The sequence below is a fragment of the Solea senegalensis genome, linkage group LG18, assembly GCF_019176455.1.
Source record: "Solea senegalensis isolate Sse05_10M linkage group LG18, IFAPA_SoseM_1, whole genome shotgun sequence".
In the NCBI taxonomy this organism is placed as follows: Eukaryota; Metazoa; Chordata; class Actinopteri; order Pleuronectiformes; family Soleidae; genus Solea; species Solea senegalensis.
In genome coordinates, this window is record NC_058041.1 from 15370476 (window position 1) to 15390339 (window position 19864).

At 45.9% G+C, this 19864-nt stretch overlaps 1 long non-coding RNA gene and 3 other non-coding genes across 4 annotated transcripts; 3 read left to right on the top strand and 1 right to left on the bottom strand.

The window, feature by feature from the left end:
- Nucleotides 1–181: 181 nt before the first annotated feature.
- Nucleotides 182–345, bottom strand: LOC122759746. Its single transcript, XR_006358301.1, has one exon. It is a non-coding gene; the product is annotated as a U1 spliceosomal RNA (small nuclear RNA).
- Nucleotides 346–747: 402 nt separating this feature from the next.
- Nucleotides 748–866, top strand: LOC122759744. The gene has a single exon (XR_006358300.1). It is a non-coding gene; the product is annotated as a 5S ribosomal RNA (ribosomal RNA).
- A 110-nt stretch (nt 867–976) lies between these two features.
- Nucleotides 977–1095, top strand: LOC122759742. The gene has a single exon (XR_006358298.1). It is a non-coding gene; the product is annotated as a 5S ribosomal RNA (ribosomal RNA).
- Nucleotides 1096–15478: 14383 nt separating this feature from the next.
- Nucleotides 15479–18268, top strand: LOC122758790. The gene is made up of 2 exons (XR_006358191.1): nt 15479–15880; nt 16096–18268. It is a non-coding gene; the product is annotated as an uncharacterized LOC122758790 (long non-coding RNA).
- The last annotated feature ends 1596 nt before the right edge of the window (nt 18269–19864 follow it).

Sequence of the window (19864 nt, forward strand, 5' to 3'; positions counted from 1 at the left end):
ACAAAGAGTTGGGAAAGGGAGCGCGACATTTGCTTTGAGCTAAAAGACAACACCCACAACCATCACGTTCCCAGCAACTTGGAAAGACTGGGGATGTTGCTCCGCAAGGACGTGAGAAGTTTGGAGATGGGTACACAACGTTGAACTTCGGGCGGCTGACCTTTGCTTACAACGACATCATCGGGGGAAAGCGCGGACGCAGCACCCCACTAGCAAAAATTATGCAGTCAAGACTCCCACGTTTGGGGAATTTGCAGGGGTCAACACAGCCGGAGTGCAATGGCTGAGCCTCGCCCTGGGTGAACCGCCTTCTTGATCATGGTATCTCCCCTGCCAGGTAAGTATGAGGTGTACTCGCCAAACACCGGGTGGCTCTTGCCAGACACAGCTCTTTGGCTGATGGTGGTGGAAATGAATAATCCCAGAGGCCAATGCCTTGACTCAGTTGCTCGTTAATGCTGTGCTATGTTCAACTTCAACCTCCAGCACACATTGGAGAGGAAACACTCGACCTTTTTTACTGGCATACCTGGCTGTCGTTTCCTATAGATTCAGCAACAACTGGACATGACTGCACCAACAGCCGCTTGCCCATCTCGGTGTCGCTTCCCGATACTGGACTAGAGTGTAGCATGTGGTGGAGATAAAGGCTGAAGTGCAGTGTGTCCGAAAGGCTGACTTTTGAGCCCCTCCACGCGCAGGGGGCCTTGCCCAGTCCATAAAAGCAGTCTGTGTCCCCAACCCCCGGCTTACGGCCATACCACCCTGAGCACGCCCGATCTCGTCTGATCTCGGTAGCCAAGCAGGGTCGGGCCTGGTTAGTACTTGGATGGGAGACCGCCTGGGAATACCAGGTGCTGTAAGCTTTTACACCGCTGCACGCTTTTACACTGCTGCTTCCTTACAAGAAACATGCCCCTCCACGAGCAGGGGCCTTGCCTAGTCCATAAAGGCACTCTCTGTCGCCAGCCCCTCGGCTTACGGCCATACCACCCTGAGCACGCCCGATCTCGTCTGATCTCGGAAGCTAAACAGGGTCGGGCCGGGTTAGTACTTGGATGGGAGACCGCCTGGGAATACCAGGTGCTGTAAGCTTTTACACCGCTGCTGCTTCCTTACAAGAAACATGGGCTCGCAATTAAATTGACGCACAGGCACCTTGGGACAGCCTTCTGAAGGATGTTCCTTCCTCTGGTTCGTTTGGATCCTCGGTTGGAAAGAATGGAGGAGGCAATGTTGAGTTTGAGCAAAGCAGTTCTTGTTTATTCTTGAGTTACAAAATGGCACAAAGTACAAAGTGTAACCCGAGAGTCGCAGCTGGAGGCTGGGTCCGGTGTGGAATTCCGTGTATCTTATAGCTGTGGTAGGGGGTCGTCTGAGTCGTGTGAGTCATGTCCTTATAAGGAGTCGTTTGTCTGTTAGGGCTGATGTGGTAGTTAATCATGTGGTGTTATGCAAATCTTGTGGCACCAGTGTAGTGCAGCTAAAGTGTAGTTAAAGTCGTTTAAGGGAGTGAAAACAAGATATGAGACTGGTACATCTGGTAAACATAATATGTAAGTCATGTCAGAGGAAAAAATACTGTCTTCAATTAATATGTAAGTCATATCAGAGGGAAAATACTGTCTTCAATTCCCCCTTTTGGCCTCTGAAGGAGGCCAACATAAATGGTGGAAGGAATGAGCAAAACACTAAATACAAGAAATCAACATAAACAAGAGAAAACAACAAAATTCCAGAAAGACAGAAACAGCAGCAAAGATCTAAAATGGCACTACCAACATACATTAAACTGGAAGGGTGGGGTCAGGGGAAGGGTCAAAGGAGGGAAGAGGGTCATAAGATAACATCTGGTAAGCAGGTGGGTCACGTTTCTCGACGGCCTGAGTGATGAGACGATTGCAAAGGGACCGGGCGCAAGGAATACAACAACAACCGCAACAAACTAGAACAGCCGCAAAAATGGAAATTGAGACCAAAACAGAAGATGCCAAAGCCTTATAGCGGCCGAACACGTCCATCCACTGATCCCACATGAAAGTGTCCACTCCCGAATGTTCCTTCATTTTCTTATTCAACGTGCGCAACCCGTCTAGTGCCTGAGTGAGACGGCCGTTGGAATCCGTATTGTTAAATGTAAAACATTGGTCGCCAAATATAGCGCACACACCCCCTTTTTCAGCCAGGAGCATGTCTACAGCAATCCTATTCTGGAACGCCATTAGGGATGTGTCCTTCAATTGTTCGTGTACCGCGGCAAACCCTTCTTGGGTCCAATTGCCGAGCCGCTGTACATTATAATGGACGTAATTAATCCGATCCACATTTTTGTTAGTCGTGCACCACCAGCAGAGTATTGATTCAAACCCAGCAGCAACTTGGTCAGTGAGTTTGTATTCGTCGGGTATGCCTCGGGGAACTCCTATGGCATCAATGTATGTGGGGTCAGATTGTGATAGTCATTGGCGAGAATCGGAATTGTCGCGCTTCACCCGCCCCCAATGCTCGGGAATCAGGCTAGACAATCGATTTAACAGGGCTTTCGCAGAAGTGGGATATATCGTGACAGGCAACAACAAGGTAACCAGCGCACAGCTACCGAATGCGTTCCGTGGCATTAGGTCATATAGTTTGTCAGTCCCGCACCACCACCAGATGTCACTACGAGACTTGGGGTGGAAAGTGGTGTCAGCTGAAGTGTTCGACGCGCATAGTGCTGAGTTCACCCGGCCAATGTATTGCCCGGTACCAGTCAACTGGACACAGGAGAAGTTCGCCACCGCCACAGTTGTGGAGAATATCGGTTTTAATTTTTCGCCCGATGTAAGGGGATGAACGTAATCCCAAAACGAACAGTTGGTGTTACCGGGATTGTTGCGGTTCATAACGTCCATGATACAGCTGGCTGGTAACGCGGCGGGAACTACGCGAAGCAGGGGTCTTCATCCCATGCAGACCACGCAGCTGGTCCTAGACGCGTTGGCCGCCTGTTCAGCCAAAAGTAGCCAGTTATTGCCGGTAGCAGCAACGCCCGTGGTGGCCCGAAACCAATCATCAGACGTGTCCAATGGTTTAGACACGATCAGTGCAGGTCCGAATTCCCCAGATCCTTTGCTAGTGTTAGGGGAGTTTTCATCGTTTACAATAGTTGTGGTCGCAGGTTTAGTAAAATTTCCAGTACATATGCGCAATTGCCAATATGGTTGGTCAGTTGAGGCGTCCCCATGCGGTGCCAGTACGAAGTCCCGGCACTTTGATTCGGTAATGGGTTTTATGATAAGGCGAAGTCCTGTCGACGTTTTCATGAGTGTCAGAAGATTCCTCCATGCCTTCGGTCCCTCCCCTGAGGTCCAATCACCCCAGTCATCCCCAGTCTCTGCCACTAGATTCTTCCACTGCCAGTCATCCCATCCTCCCTGTGTTAAGTACCATGGAAACTTAGCGTATCTATAGGCGGCGATAGAAGCCCCATTTCTGGCTTATCCTACGGATGACCAGGTCAGGTCAGCGGTTGAGTGGGTACCTGTCGGAATACAGAGGGTCATAGATCTATAACCTTTTATTAAGCAGCCAGAAGGGTGGTTTACCACCTCCCGTTTTTGCCTTATAAAGTCATCTACAGCCGTCACGAGAGAGGGTGATAAGGTCGGGGTCAGGCACCAAAGAAGAGGAAACACTATGATACAAGATAGTAACATCAAGAAACACATGGATTCGCGCAGTGACCAGTCATAACGGCGAAACGGGTGCCAGGGGTGACGTTCCATTGCGCTTCAACTGCTCCTAACCTAACCTAAAATTGAACACTTTAATACCAATGTACACGTAACATTTGTCAATAGTATAAAATAAATTTTTTTTTAAAACAAATGTTAAATGGCGCCCTAACCTAAACGCTTGGTCCCTGTCAGGAAAAGGTGGATTAGTCCCCACAGAACAGTGACAATGACAAACAGTCAACAAAGAATAACAATGGCAGTGGTTGGAGTTGACATCTTTGTCCTGTCATTCAGTGCTGACCGGTGGTTGGATGCCACACATCGGAGAGTATAGGTGTCTCATAGCTTAAAGCGTGTGAATACGGAGAGGATTAATGCACAAATATTCAATAACAACTGCAGTACAGAATGAGTTTTAGTCTCTGCCAAGCTTGCTTTGCTATTCGTATGGGCGAAAACCTGCGGCCTGATTATTTTATGCAGGGAAAATACACCATACAGCCCCCTGGCCAAGGGCGGCCTTAAAGGAACAGATAAGAGAATACACAGACGGTGTCAATACAATGTGAATTACAGCGATGTTTCGTTCTTCATCAGTTGTGCGTTTCTGGATAGCCTTGGGTGTTCTACCTGGCTATTAGACACCGAGGGTATTATTCTGACCCTGCGTTCGGTGCCTCCCTATCGGGCGCTTCAGGAGGGGGTGAAGAACCTTTGTCTGGAGAGCACTGGGAAAGATGGTACCAGGTGTCCCCTTTTCTGGCCAGCCGGACGGCATGTGAGGTCCTCTCAGTCACTGTGAATGGTCCCGTCCACCGTGGCTCAGTCCACTTTCTCTTCAGCACCTTCAGGTACACTCGAGGGGTGACGTGTATCGGTTGTCCTTGCCCTGGGTCTCTGGCGGTCTGCCTGGAGAATCTGGAACCCAAGAACTGAACGTTTGGCATATATGAGATGTGCGGTTTCTTACCCAAATCTTCTGTTGGTGTCATAAGTCCCATGGGTCCAGGAAACGAGCGACCTGTATGGAGCTCAAAAGGCGAGTATCCAACTCGAGGGTTAAGAGACATTCTTACACACATCAATGCCATCGGGAGGGCCGTCAGCCAATTTGTCTGTTTTGTTGCAATGATTTTGTTCAATTTATCTTTTACGGTCCGATTCATTCTTTCCACATTACCCTGTGACTGAGGGTGGTAAACTGAACCAAATTTATGTTGGAGCCCAAACATTTCTTCAACTTTCGCCAAATCCTTGTTTTTGAAATGAGTGCCATTGTCACTCTTGATGGATTTGGGAAAACCATGTGTTGGAATAAAATGATTCACCAAATGTTTACACACACTTAAAGCATCCTCTTTTCTACAGGGGTATGCTTCTGGCCATCCCGAGTAAGCGTCAACCATAACCAACAGGTATCTGTACCCATTCACAGGTACCAGCATGTCTGTGTAGTCGATGGTCACTTCCTGTCCTGTAAAGAAAACTTGGTTTGTATTACACCCTTTTTCAGGTTTCAGGGTTGGTCTCACTGTACATGTATTACACACTTCACAATGTTGCACATAGTCTTCCACCATTTTCTGAATAAATGGATGCCACCATGCTTTTAATCGTCTGATGGTTTCCTGTTTTCCCACATGTGTGGGGCCATGTGCTTCTTCAATCAAACTCTTGAGCATGGCAGCTGGAGGTATGGGGCGTCCCCCTTTTCCCCAGATGCCATCTTCAGTTTGTATAGCAAACTTGTGTTTCCACATAGATTTTTCCTCAGGGCTTGCTGCTGCTTGAATTTTCAGCATTGTTTGGGTGTCCAATTTGGCTGGGATGGGAGTATTGTCCTGATTATCACTTAATACTGCCATTTGAGTGTCCGTTGGCACATAACCAGCCGTTTTCTTTGCAATTTCATCTGCTGCCCGGTTGCCTCTTGCAACCGGGTCATTTCCAATTGCATGCCCTTTGCATTTGATCACTGCCACTTTAAAAGGACAGTGCAAAGCCTGATGTAATTTTATTACATCATCAGCGTTTTTTACTAGAGTTCCCGAGGCAGTCACGTATCCAGTCCTTTGCCATTCTGCTAGTCCGTAGTGAACTGCTGTTACTACGTAAGCAGAGTCAGTATAGATATTTACAGTCAAGTCTGTTGCACATAAAAGTGCTTCTGTCATGGCGATCACTTCTGCTCTTTGGGCAGATTGTCTGCCGTCGATCATTTCTGTCTTTACTGTTGTATGTTGTCCGTCTGTCTGTCGTATGACCGCGTAGGAGGATTTCAGTCCGTCACCCTGTCTGAAACAACATCCGTCAGTGAACAGTACAAGGTCTGGGTTTGTCAATGGTTCCATGTATAAGTGTGACCTAACTGTCTGTGATTCTTTATCTCTCTGTGCACATTCATGTGGTTCACCTTCTACAATACCATCTGCCATGTTTGCACCTTCATGTTTAAAAATCAAATTTTGTGCAGTCAGAACCCTTTCTAACTTTCTGTGCCTACTGGCTGTCATCGTGAACAATTTACTAGTTACATACTGTACAACACTATGTGACGTGAGGATGTGTACAGGGTGCCCCATGGTCAAATGAGAGGTTTTTTGCAAAATTCTTGCTAGTGCCGAGGCATATCTGGCACATGGTGGGCTTTTGGCCTCATAAGGGTCCAATGTCACTGAACAGTACATATTTACAAATCGGTCAGTACCTCCCCCTTTTTTCTGAAAAAGTACGGCGGAGACAGACTGCGATTTTTCAGAAACATCAAAGTGAAACGGCTTGCGATAATCGGGGACACACATGTCTGCTGCTGCCGCCAGCTGTTGTTTGAGAGAAATGAAAGCCGTATCAGCCGATAAGGTCCACTCTAAAGTCGCGGTCAGATTCCGCGCTCCCTGTGCGTTAATCATCTGTCGTAATGGAGCACAATGATCGCAAAAATCTGGAATGTAATGCCGGGAATAGTTAGCTAATCCAAGAAAACTCAACATGCATTTGACTGTAACTGGTTTGGTGTAATGGAGAATTGTGGATCTGTGAGAAGAACTAAGGCCAGTACCATTGGTGGATAGTACTCTGCCCAGAAAGGTAACAACTGGTCTGCAAATCTGTAGTTTGGACCGTGAAAGTTTGAAGCCGCAGGAATGCAAGTGTTTCAGTAAAGAGCCAGTAGCCTCAAGACAGGTTCGCTCTGTGGGAGCCCCCAAGAGCAGGTCATCTACATACTGGACCAAGAGAGTGCCCACAGGAAGGTTCAGAGTTTGCAACAAGTCTCTTAAAACAGAGTTAAAGATACCCGGAGAGAGAACAAAGCCTTGTGGTAACCTGGTATATGTGTACCGGGTTCCTTTGAACGTGAAAGTAAACAAAGATCGCATAGCCTGAGACAAAGGTAGGCAGAAAAATGCGTTTGCCAGATCAACAACTGTAAAGAAAGAGTGTTCGGGCGAGAGCATGCAGCATGAGGGTTAGGAACCGGCGCGATGGGGGTGAGAACTTTTGAGTTAATCAACCTAAGATCATGTACCATACGATATTTGCCGGTCCCCTTCTTTTCGATTGGCAGTATAGGAGTGTTCCAGGTTGCGTCAGAGGTTACTTCTAGAACACCTGCCTGTAATAAACCAGCGATAGTTTCTTTGATTCCCTTCCGGCCTACAGGGTCGGTGTAATACTGAGGGACATGGACATAGCCTTCAGATATGTCAAATGTAATGGGAGCAACGGTAGAACAGAAACCAACATCCGTTGGTGAGGTTGCCCACAAGGATGAAGGCATTGAGTTGAGTAATGGGCCTGCCCCTTCCGAATCTGTATATTCACGACCATGGTGTCTTTGTAAAAGTTCATGGTGCAAGATGGCAGGGACGGGTTGCTCTGACAAAGAAATGCGGTACATGCCAGACGAGGGAGAGAAAGCCAATATAGGGTGGAAAGTAGACTGCCAATCTGTCAGAGAGACGGCGCGTTTGGTCATAGGACCTAAGTCCTTAGCGGTGTGAGATGGGGCAATGCCCAGAGTGATATGGGGACTACAAGGGGGCAAGGAGGGATCTGGAGGTGACTCCATTTTATACCAAAGTTGTTGATCGTCAGCCAGAATGGTTTGTAGAGCAATCCCTTCAGGCCCTATCAGTAGAAATGGATTTGTTAACAGCCATTCTTGACCTGAGATTTTACCAAAAGCTTCCTCATAACACACATCTCCTGACCTATCATAGTACAGTGTACAATGTAACGGATCTATAGGGGACACGTATGGGCGGAGGGCAATGCACCAGGGCCACCAGGACCGGATCTCGGCGTCAAGCACTTGCCAGGGTGTGGATAGTAGCTCAATTTGGGCCCAATATATGTCTGCCATGGGCTCATGTGGGATGGGTTGGTCAACGTCCATCAACGGAAACATTCCATTGCCGCAATTCTCCATGGATGTATTGCATTGTAGTCCGTTCGGAAAAGTGAGCAACAGTCCGTCAGAGGAGCAGTGAATCATTACTGCCAGCGTAATCAACAAGTCTCTTCCCAACAGATTGATGGGGCATTCAGGCGCATAGATAAAAGAATGTTGATGTGTTTGTCCAGCAAGAGAAACAGAGACGGGCATGGTAAGTGGCAGGCGCTGCAACTGTCCAGAGAAACCAACAAGTGAAACTGTTTGGGAGGAAAGAGCTATGAAACCAGGCAAAGAGGACAAAGTCGAATGCCGAGCTCCAGTGTCCACCATAAATGGAAAGGAAATCCCGCAAACAGTCATCATGAGGGTGGGGTCCTGCAGCCCACCCAGTTGATCTCTTTGGCCCCTTCATTGTTGGGGGTATTGTCCACCCGGTGCCAGGTTCTGGTTAGGGTGTTGTGGGTGTTGTGGCGGACTTGGAGGTGGTGGCCCTTGTGGGTGAAATGGGGGTGGGCCATAGCCACCACGCCCCTGTTGTCGTCTCTTATGAGGGCAGCCCGTTGAGATATGCCCGTACTCACCACACGACCAGCATTGTACCGACCCCTGATCCTGATTCCAGCCACCCCGCTGCATGCCTCCTCAACCTCCTGGAGGACCATTACTTCCCCTGAGGGCATGATTATTGTTATAGCCCCGCCCTGCATACATCTGACGCCCATTCCTATTACAATACCCACTTTCACCTAAGTACATCTGCATATGTGACTGTACCTGAGGTGGGTCAAAATCCCATCCCGTGTGACCCGTACCTGGCCATGGTGGCTGTGGAATGTATGGAGTGTAAGTCGTGGGTGCTGGTTCAGTTTGAACATATTCGGCTTGAACAGGGGCTTGCGTTACTGCCCTGTGATTCTTTGATTGAGAAGCTTCCTGTTTTGCGCTCTGCACCTGGAGTGCGAGTAGCTCATTTTTTAGTTTTTCCATTTTGTCCTCATGTGATCCAGCCTTGTCTGAATATTTCTGTAAGTGATGCTTAAGATGGGAGCACCATCTACTATGATCGGCGGTCGGGAGGTCTGGATTTTCTACCATACTATTTTTAACAGGTTCTGGCATGCCTTCAATTACTGCTGACCTAAAGAGAGAAGCAGCCATTGGAGATTGCATGGGGTTTTCTCCTGTTTTGCTAACAAAATCTTCTTCTGCCCTAGCCAGAAAAGCTGAGGGCGACTCAGCTGGTTGAGGTGTATATGAGAGTTCCGCATATGTTACAGTTGGGGTGGGAAAGTGTTCACGAATTGCCTCCCTCAGTGTCTGTAACATGGCCGCCGTTAGAGGAACAGAAGGGTCAGCCACAAGCCATGGACAAGCAGTTCTTAAAGGCATGAGTTGTGTGGAGGAACAGCATCTAGAAAGTATAGAGCTAATATCTCCGGCTGAGAGCAATATACCAGAAGTCAAAGCTCCAAATTTGCGTAACCATATTGCTCCTCCTCCTGTGAGGGCAGGAAGTTGGCAGGCTAAAGCAGTCACATCAGTAAATGAGAGGGGTTTGTATTGTGTGTGTACTCTACCATCAGTATCTTGTCTATGGAAAACCGGAAGCTGATACGCACCACCCTCCGCTTTCTCTCCATCATACTCCTCTCCGCATTTTCCAGACGCCATCAATAAGTCTTTGATTGCTTGACTATCTTTAACTCGCTGTCGTGTTCCTATGGGGGACCTTATCGCGGATATTTCCGGCACTTCTTTTATTGTTGGAAGCAATTGTTGTATTTTTTCTTCTAATTCGTCCAGTTCATTCTCTTCCTCTTCTTTACCTGCCTCTTCTCGCTCGTTCCTCTTTCTTTCATGTTGGTGTTTCTCTATGTCAACCAGTATTCTCTGCATTTCCTTCTTCATTTCTTCCCCCAACATGGGATTTGCTCCCATAGTCGTGGCGGTAGATAACGTAGTTATCATGCCTTTACCCAACATGTCTTCATCTACGTAACCTTTTTTCCATCCGTCCAATAATTTCTTCACATTGCTCATTTTAGCACTCACTATTCCTTCTAAAGTAGTAAAACCGTCAGCATCACCTCCCTTAGTTTCTGCTGTATTTGTACTAGCTGAACCTGGTGTTGTAGTTACTTTTACTTCTAACTGTTTCTTCCTAGATGTTTTGTTATCTATCATTTCTCCTTCCAAACTGCCACTAGTAATCTCGAAAATGGGCAGTTGGAATTGAAAAGGATTTGTTGATTCTACCTGTTGGAAAAGGTTCTTGTTACTTGGGTAAGGAGGCGGTTCTAAACTCGCCCGTGTCATATGTGTCTGACTGTGAGTCTGTGTGTGTGTGTAGTCATGTAGTGGAGGATACAGGCCACCAGGTGGAGCAGTAGGCTCACATTCTGCGCTCTGGTTCCCACCCCCACGTTTTACGTCATCAGTCTTTGCTGCGCAGCCAGTCTGCGCACCAGGCTGTTGTTCTGGTTGGGGCAACATTCCTCCGTCTTTCCACATTTTTGGTCCTGTGCACAGCGCGACACACCGCACACGCTGTCTCAACTTTTCCAACCTCTCCAGACTGGCGCTCTTTTGCCGCCCTTTACTCGACCATTTCGGAACTTTTTCTGCCGTCAATTCCTGCTGTCTCGTCACGATCTGACCTTCCGCTCTATTCATCAAATCCATCAAACCCTTTTTCACCTCATAAGGCGGAAAGTGTCCACTTTTCTGGCATTTCTCAAACCATTTCTTTAAGTCACGCTGTTTCTTATCTCGCTCCCCCGCTTCATGATTGTATCCATGAATTTCCAAAGCAGCCTCAAACTGCTCTTTCAGTGTTGATCCACTGTCCCTGAGTGTCCCTAAATCAAACCACTGTTTCTAAGCGTCAAATTCTCCGTCCATTCTGTTAACTTATTTACGTCGGGCAGCGCCCTTCCCCACAACTTTATTATTATGTGCTTCACTTATAAAGAAGCCTACTTCAAAACTTTACACGTTAATATTTCGTAACCATAAGATTTACGTCACCACAGGACAACCTCTTTCAGGCGTATAAGGCTACCATAACCATGTCATTTACGTCTCCACAGGACAACCTCTTTCGAGGAATACAAGGCTAATATTTCGTTTTTTCTACCATAACCATGTCATTTACGTCACCACAGGACAACCCCTATTGGGAATATGTAATGGCATATTGCATGCACACAGATGTTTCTTTAGGTCACACAAGGTTCAGTGGTTAGTTGTTTCTTGGGTCACACGAGGTGTAGAGGGCAATTATAAGTTTCCCATTTCATCTCAAGGTCCCTGTCCTCCCAAGAAACTCCCTGCTCTCTACTGATATCTGCTAGTTTCTCACAACAGCTTATTGGCATCATATCAGACAACTACTCTATCCAATGAACCTTCTGTTCTTCTGTATCACGTACACATACTGCTGAAGACATGTTTATATACGCCTTGTTTCTCTCTGCTCAGTGTTGTTCACTTTGCAGACTCTTCGACTCTGTAAACTGTGCTCCTCTGGTTGCAACTCAGATTAAATCAACTTGCTTGTATTCATCCGACTCAGTTCTCGTGCTTCATCTCACTCACAAAAGTTCCCACAACAATTTGGTGTCAGAAGTGGGATCGTCTGAGAGTCCGTCGGGATCAAAAGGACGTCGGCAGCGCGCACCTGGAATCCAGGAGATCTTCCTCTACCTCCAACCAAGTATTCAGAGAGAGGGGACCGGCGATCCAATTGATTGACTGACTGGCTTCACGACGATCCAAGATAAAGATAACGTCCGTTTGAGACGGTGAGATGTTGACTTTCCAAATTCCAAATTTACCAATGATTCATGAATAATGACAATGATTCTGTAATCAATAGAGAAAAGTTTTTTTTTATGTATTTTCTGAGTCTGTGGATACTTGCATTACTGCTGGTCATCATTTTCCATCGTTTACTTCCTTTTTGTTTTGGAACATTGACACGGAACTGTCATGTTGTAGGTTTTGATTGAAGGGGTTTACTTCCTTGAAATTGAAACTGAGTTTGTAGGTATAGGTTTTCATAACCTGATACTGAGTTTGTAGGTATAGGTTTTTATAACCTGATACTGAGTTTGTAGGTATAGGTTTTTATAACCTGATACTGAGTTTGTAGGTACAGATTTTTATAATCTGATACTGAGTTGTAGGTACAGATCTTTATGGTCTGATACTGAAGTAGGTGAGAACTTTCCACTCTCACTGAGGTAGGTGAGAACGTTCCATTCTCACTGAAGTTAGGTGTGGGTTATAGGCGTCAAAGACCTACACCTAGGATTATTTACTAGAAGTCAGGGACTTACCGGTAGACAGGGTCTATACGAGGTAAATAATCAAAAGAGTCAGGGACTCTTGGTAAAAAGGAAACATGGGTACCCAAGGAAGTAAACGAGCGAAAAATGATCCAGACAGTCCAATTATTCTGGCCATGAAACAAAAATATGGGGATCAAAGTGTTGAATGTTTAAATTACTGGGTAACAAATCATGGATTCCCAGAAGGGGGATCGTTGAGCAAAACTCAACTGAAAAAATTACGTGAAAGTCTTGAGAAAGAAAGACAGACAATTATGAGCAAAAAGAGAGTGAAAAGTGATAAAATGAGAGAGATTGAAAAGAATGAAGGATGTCTGAAAAAGTGGGAAGATGAATGTGAAACGAGAGAAAGGAGATAAGTGTGCAAAATGATAACATGTATGAAAGTCGATAAGAAAGACAAAGGAAGTGATTTTGAACCTAAGAGTAAAAAGAATTCTCTCTATCCTAAACTGACAGGGTGCGGTCAGAGCTCTCTGGTTGATGACGCTTCCTGGTCCCTCCCTCGAAGACGACCCCCTCCAGATGCAATGGCTCCGCCTTCGGTTCCTCCTCCATACAACGCCTCATCTGCCACGTCATCACCGATGTCATCCACATCCTCTTTCATGAACACTCCCTCACCAGGCTCCAGTGTCCTCACCTCCTCCTCCCTCTCCCCTCCAATTGCAGCACGCACCAGACAACAGATTCAGCTCTTACGATGCCAATGGTGCAAGTTATGGGTCCGGATGGAAATCCAGGTTTTGTCTACCGCCCATGGACAACTCAGGACCTGATTGATGCAGCATCACACCTCCCAAAGCCTGCACAAGGTGGCGCTGCCATGGCACGAGCCTATGTTCAGTTCATCAAAGATTTCACACCAACCTCAGGCGAAATCCAGAGAGTCATGATGAAATACATGAAACCATCTGATTTCTCCAAGGTGAAAGACATTTTCCCAAGAGATGGCGACTTCAGACCACAAACGGTGAATTGGGACACTAATGACAATGCTGATCTAGCAGACCGACAGTATCAGGACTTTGTCACACAATTAGGACTGAAATTGGTTGAGGTTTTCCCTGCTCACTGTGACCTCGCTAAAGTGAATGCCTGCTGTCAGAAGGAAGATGAATCACCACGTGACTACAGTCACCGCCTGCAAGAGGTGTTTGACGAAAACAGTGGCATTCCTCGTCCTGATCCATTCCCAGGCAATGACACCACACCCTATGAGAGTCTGCTCAAAACCAGCTTCCTCACTGGCCTGCTGCCAGAAGTCCGTCAGCGCACACTTGACCTGTGCGTAGGCGCGAACGACCCTTCTGTTCGCATGATTGATGTTGTGAGACATGCTGACCATGCATACAAACGCCTGCAGGACAAGAAAGACGCTGAGAAAAAGAAAAGAAAAGACACTGAACACAGAGCTATGTTAACTATGCTCTCTCAACAAGTTGCAGTACCATCAACTCAACCACTTCCAGTTCAGCACTACGGGGTTTCACAACGAAGAGGAAGAGGCATGCAGAGGGGACGCAGGCCATGGCAAGGAGAGAGATCAGGTCCAAGAATGGGACCACCACCAGGTTACGATGTGTGCTTCCTGTGTGGCACTAAAGGACATTGGGCAAAGGATTGCACACAATTCCGAGGCCGAGGCAGAGGAAGAGGTGCTCCACCTAGAAGCAGAAATGACCGTTGGCAACAATCATCTGACTGATCTGAGAGACGAGGGAGGGGAGGACCAGATGCGTGCGTCACCCAGACAGCCTACCCTGAACCTTCAGAAAAGGGGAGTGAGAATGACACACACACACACCACTCACACGCTTACACCGCAGCAACAACACCAACTACTCACAGATACTATTGAAGTTTTACAGAGAAAAACTGAGTTTAAACCTATAGGAACATACACCATGTATGATGACTCAATGGTGCAGAAACTGCCCACTATGATTTTGAATGTTGCAGGAAAAGATGTTACATTTATGGTTGACTCGGGTGCAACACGCACAGTGTTAAAATACTCTGAAATACCTGAGGCCAAACTCAGTGGCAATTTCATGTATTCCATTGGTGCATGTGGAACAACAGTGAAAGAGAACTATACATCTCCAATTACGTGTTCTCATCCTGAACCATTTACTAAAGTAAAGCACTCATTTTTGCTTTCCCAAGTCTGTCCATTCAACTTGTTAGGACGAGACTTGATGATGGCTTTTGGCATCGACCTGATTTCGACACCAGAAGGAGTTAAAGCTGTGAGACGAACAACTCCACCCAATCCTGAAGCCTATATAATGGCTAAGTATCAACCTGATTTAATCTCCTCGCTGCTCTATATATACCAATGGAAAGTTGAGAGTGTTTTGGCTCCATCTCTAACTGAATGTGCACATGCACTGGTTAGCCCAACTGCAGCTTTCATGCAGCCTGAGGCACTCCATTGCACGTCACACGTGACAACTGACCTTGACAGAGACTATGAAACTAAATGGTGGACTGACATCAAAGATACTCTACTGACTGACTCTCTCTACTGGACAGACCTGCGATGTGCACTTTCTGTCAGCTTAACAGCTGAACAACAACGATTTTTTCTGATTAACAATTCACATCCACATATTTCGCTTTCCAAAGGACAAACTGATCAATGGAGAGATTTAGGTCCATGGACAAAATCATGCATTGAGCTCAAAGATTGGCAATCTACATCTGACCCACATGTGTCGTACTCGCCAAAGGTGGGTGTTTTCAAAACTGCATGCAAATTAACTGTGGCTACTCTGAAATCTGTCTACTTGCTAGACCACAATCTTGATAAAACCGAACACATACACCAAATGCTCTCCGCAGAACAGATCCATCCAGCCCTTGCACAAGTCCCACCCAAATTGTGGGCACAAGGCAAATATGATGTAGGTCTCATAAAAAATTGTGAACCTGTAATAGTCGCTCCTAAGTCTGACTACAGACCAAAACGAGTTCAGTACCCTCTGCGTGCGGTTGCTCGCAGTTGCTCCTATGACATCCCTGGGAAAAGTTGACAATCTTGCAGTACCTAAAAAAGTTAAGGTGGGTGCTGGACTTTTTCATGAAACCCAATATATCCATGAAGAAGTCCAAAATGTCCATATTGTACCATTTAACCCAACTTCTCTCTAAACCCAAATGCCAACATCTCAGTACGGAGTTTTTTCCACTCTCACTGCACCTTCCTCCATATTATTTGTTGTGGTTCCCTGCTGCTCTGTTTGTTCTCTCTCTCTGCAGGAGGCATGGTTGACCTACCTTCCAGAACATGCTGGTGAACGTTTCCACCTGCGCAGCTCCACCCCACCTGCTCCTGATCATCAATCAGGAGTGCTCTTTAGCCGGAGCCGCCCGCTCACCAGCGTCAGTTTGTTGTTTCGCACCAGCTGGTATAGTCACACGTTACCTCTCTACTCACTGAAAAGAAACCTTGACCCCAGGGGTCATCCCACTCCCGCTCCTTAGACCACAGTTTCTGTAAAAAAAAAATTTGCTTGGGTGGTAGATGAGATGATGAACCCCAGGGGATCATATTGCATGGCCAATATCCTGTACACATTGCACTGGGTAAGAGGGTGATAATTAACTGGTCTATGTGTTTTAGATTTGTATCCCAAGATGCCAGAGGAGCAATGCCACATTATACTCCATGCTCCTTCCCATGGGTCAGTGCAGTCTTGGATGAGCCACATTTCACTGTTCTCCACCAGACGCGAGCCATGCCCAGAGGCAGTCAAGGAGACTTCTAGCCTGCTCTTCAGTTGGAAAACTCTGCAGACAATTGTCCAAAGAAAGACTGCAGAACTGATGTTTTGTTGTCTTCCTCTCCCCCATCCTTCACATGGCACTGAAGAGCATATGTGGCACAAAAAGGACTACATCTGGTCCCAAATGGCAGGACCTGCCACTCCTAAGCCTCCACTGGTTCCTCACATCGCATATCCCTTCATATTAAAGGGAGAAATGGTCCGTCCTCAGCCAGCAATCTGATCTGATGAAATATGCCTTTAATATCACTAGAGATGGCAACAGAATGCTGACAGAAGTGCAGCAGAACACCCATCAAGGAAGGGCTCAGAACTGGGGTTGCACTTTGGGCAGTGTTTCTTTAAATCACATTCAGGGCTCTGTGTTCACAAGCACATTTCCAGCAACGTCCTTTCTCTTGGATCCACCTCTTGACAGCATCCCTCGTCAGCTGACAAAAATCAGGACAGACAGGGCAAGTCTCAGTTGAATGCTGCTGAGCTTTGCTTCGAGGATGACGACTGGTTCCATGAAGTATATTAGCCACTGGATTGTTAGGCTTTGAGTAGCTGAACAGGGAAAAGGATTCACACAGGTGAGCTGGCTGCCTAAATAGACTCCAGGGCTCCGCCCTCCATTGATGGGAGGGGGAGGGAGGTGGGGATTTTCAACATTATGCATGATTTCAAATAAAAATTCTCCAATGGCTTTTGAGTTCAAACCACTGACCCATGATTTATTAGAAAGTAAGTACTTGCTAGTTGACGTCCAAATTACACAAAAATAACTCCTTGAGTTGAAATAATTTGCTGACAGCTTGGTCCCCCCAGTTCAAAAATCCCACCTGCGTCCCTGTTTATTGGTAATTATTGCATGCAAATGTCCCTTAAGCACTTTCACATAAAGTCTTAGGTGGAAGGAGGATGACACTTTAGCAGAAGAAGCATGACTACAAAGTTATAAGGGACTAATAGTGAGTTGGTGGGTCCATACAAAGATGTTGGTCAGACCCGACATTGCAGTATACACCCAACATGTCTTTATTACACCCTAATTCCCACAGGTTTTTTCCACAAAAGAGGCTAATATGGAGATATTGGGTTGAGACTGCAGATTCAACATAGCAGGATAGACACTAGTTGCTGGTAATGTTGCTGCTCAAATAATTTTTCCCTTTAATTAAATTGTCTCTACTAGATATGATCAACCTTTCTCTATGAAGAGGATATATACCACAGTTCTATAAACGAGCCATAATTAAACTACTTCTTAAAAAGCCTGCTGTTCATCCAGAGGTTTTAGCGAACTATAAACCTATATCTAACCTTCTTTTTCGCTCTAAGATCCTTGAGGAAACAGCAGCCAATCAGTTATGTGACTTCCTATACAAGGATTTTCAGTCAGATTTTGGAGCACATCATAGCACAGAGACAGCACTGGTGAAAGTCACAGATGATCTCTTGGTTGCCTCAGACAAAGGACTTGCCTCTGTTCTGGTCTTGTTAGTTCTTAGTGCTGCATTTGATACCACTGACCATCACGTCTTCTTATAAACATCTTGAGACAGGAACACTTAATTGGCATTAAACTGCTTTCAGTCTAATGTCATGGCCAATAAAGCTGGTTGAATTTAGTTGTCTTGTAGTTCCTGTTCTAGTTTGAAATTTTTCTCCTCTCATTTCAGGTAAATTGCCCCTTCCCCTTGTGATTCCCCACCAGTCTGATTGTTTCCACCTGTTCCCCCTTACCTTGTGTATTTATGGTCTGTGTCTCCCTTTGTCTGTGCCGTTCGTCTTCCAATGCCACTAGGAACCAGCTCCACGCCTTTGCATTGATTACACAGTAATAGTTTCATGCCCCTACCTTGTCAGGTTTTTTTTATCCATTTTTGTTACTTTGTCAAGTCTGTTTTAGTTAGTTGCTTTTTCCCTCGTAAGAGTGTTTTTTGTTTACTTGCAGAAGTTGTCTTTTGTCCTCCGTGTGAGTGATTTTTTGTTGAACATTGATAATAAAAGACTTGTTTGATTTTCCCCTTTTTGACTCCCGAGTTGTGCATTTGGGTTCAGGTCCTAGTTCAGTTCTGACATCTTATTTATCTGGCCAATTTCAGTTTGTACATGTTAATGATGTCTCTCAAGGTTCTGTGCTTGGACTAATATTTTTTTGGTGTTTGGTGGCAGGCTGCAGTGTTGTTAACATACCAGCAACATTGGATTACCTGGGTCTGTTCTGCCTTTCTAATTACTGTTTTAATCAGTTAAAGACATGGCTGCAAAGAAGCTAGGAGAAGATATGGAGGAAGTTAATAAATCCTTGAACTTCATGTCAGAGGAGCTAAGTAAGGTGGCAAAGCAACAGATGGGCCTTCTGGAATTCATTGAAGATGTGAAACAACTGAAGGCTGTGATCAAAGAAAAAGACAAGATAATTGAAGAGCTTAAAAAAGAGTAGATGATTTGGAACAGTACACAAGGATGGAAGACCTTGTGATATCTGGACTTGAGACAACTCACCGTACCCACGCACAGATTACAGCAGGGGACAAGGAGGGTGAGGATGCACCAAGAGGTGAACTCCACACACTTGAGCAGCAAGTCATCAACTTCTTCAACAACAAAGACTTCCCATAGACAGTCGAAATATAGCTGCTTGCCACACTATACCCCAACGACGGGACATCAGGCCCAACAGGTCCAACAGGCCCAACATCATCATTCGATTTGTAAGTAGAAAAAACAAAAATGAGGTGCTGAAGATGGCAAAACATTTGAAGGGCACAGGGGTATATGTGAATGAGCATCTGACAAAGAGAAATGGTGAAATTGCAAGACAAGCTAGAATCCTGAAAAGGGGAAAGCTGATTCAGGACACTTGGACATGGAACTGCAGAATAATGATACGACTAAATGGCACACCAGAACAGGCTAAAGTGATGGCCATCAGAGACATTAATGAGCTAGAACGATACAAATGAAAATGATGAATCACATGGTAAAGAGGTGGCATAGTGGGGAAATGTTTAACATTTATTTTGAGTCATGGAAAATAATTATATAGCGAAATTCTGCTTGTGAGTGACAAAATATTATGGTAAAAAGGTCCCATATTATACCCCATTAAACCAAGTTAAACTAGGTCATGGTGCCCTAATGAGCATGTCTGTGTCATGCTTTAGTCAAAATATCATAAGGATGAAGCACAATAGCAGTTCAATAACTCCGCCAAAACAGCCTTTTTCAGAACCCTCGGCTTTGTGCCTGATCATTTACATGTGAATGAGTCCCAGGTAAACACACATCCACTGATTCCAGGGGAGTGTCGATCAAACTGTCGTGCTCCTCATATTATCGATCCACACACGCCACTCGCTAACCGCAGGCACGTAACTGGTGCGTTCAAGGTGTCCCTCCAGCATAGGAATTTACACACACGATCAACAACAAAGGAGCTAAGGTGGAGCTGTGAAGTACTCTGCCTGCCAACATTCACGGTGAAATGTTCGCTATGGCGTAACTGCGAGGGGGGCCCTGTTTTTGTTGTGTTAGAAATAAACAAAAGGCTTAAAGTGGGAACAAATACGCAGACTAGTAACTTAGTTAGAATCACGAGAGGCAATTATGGCACTC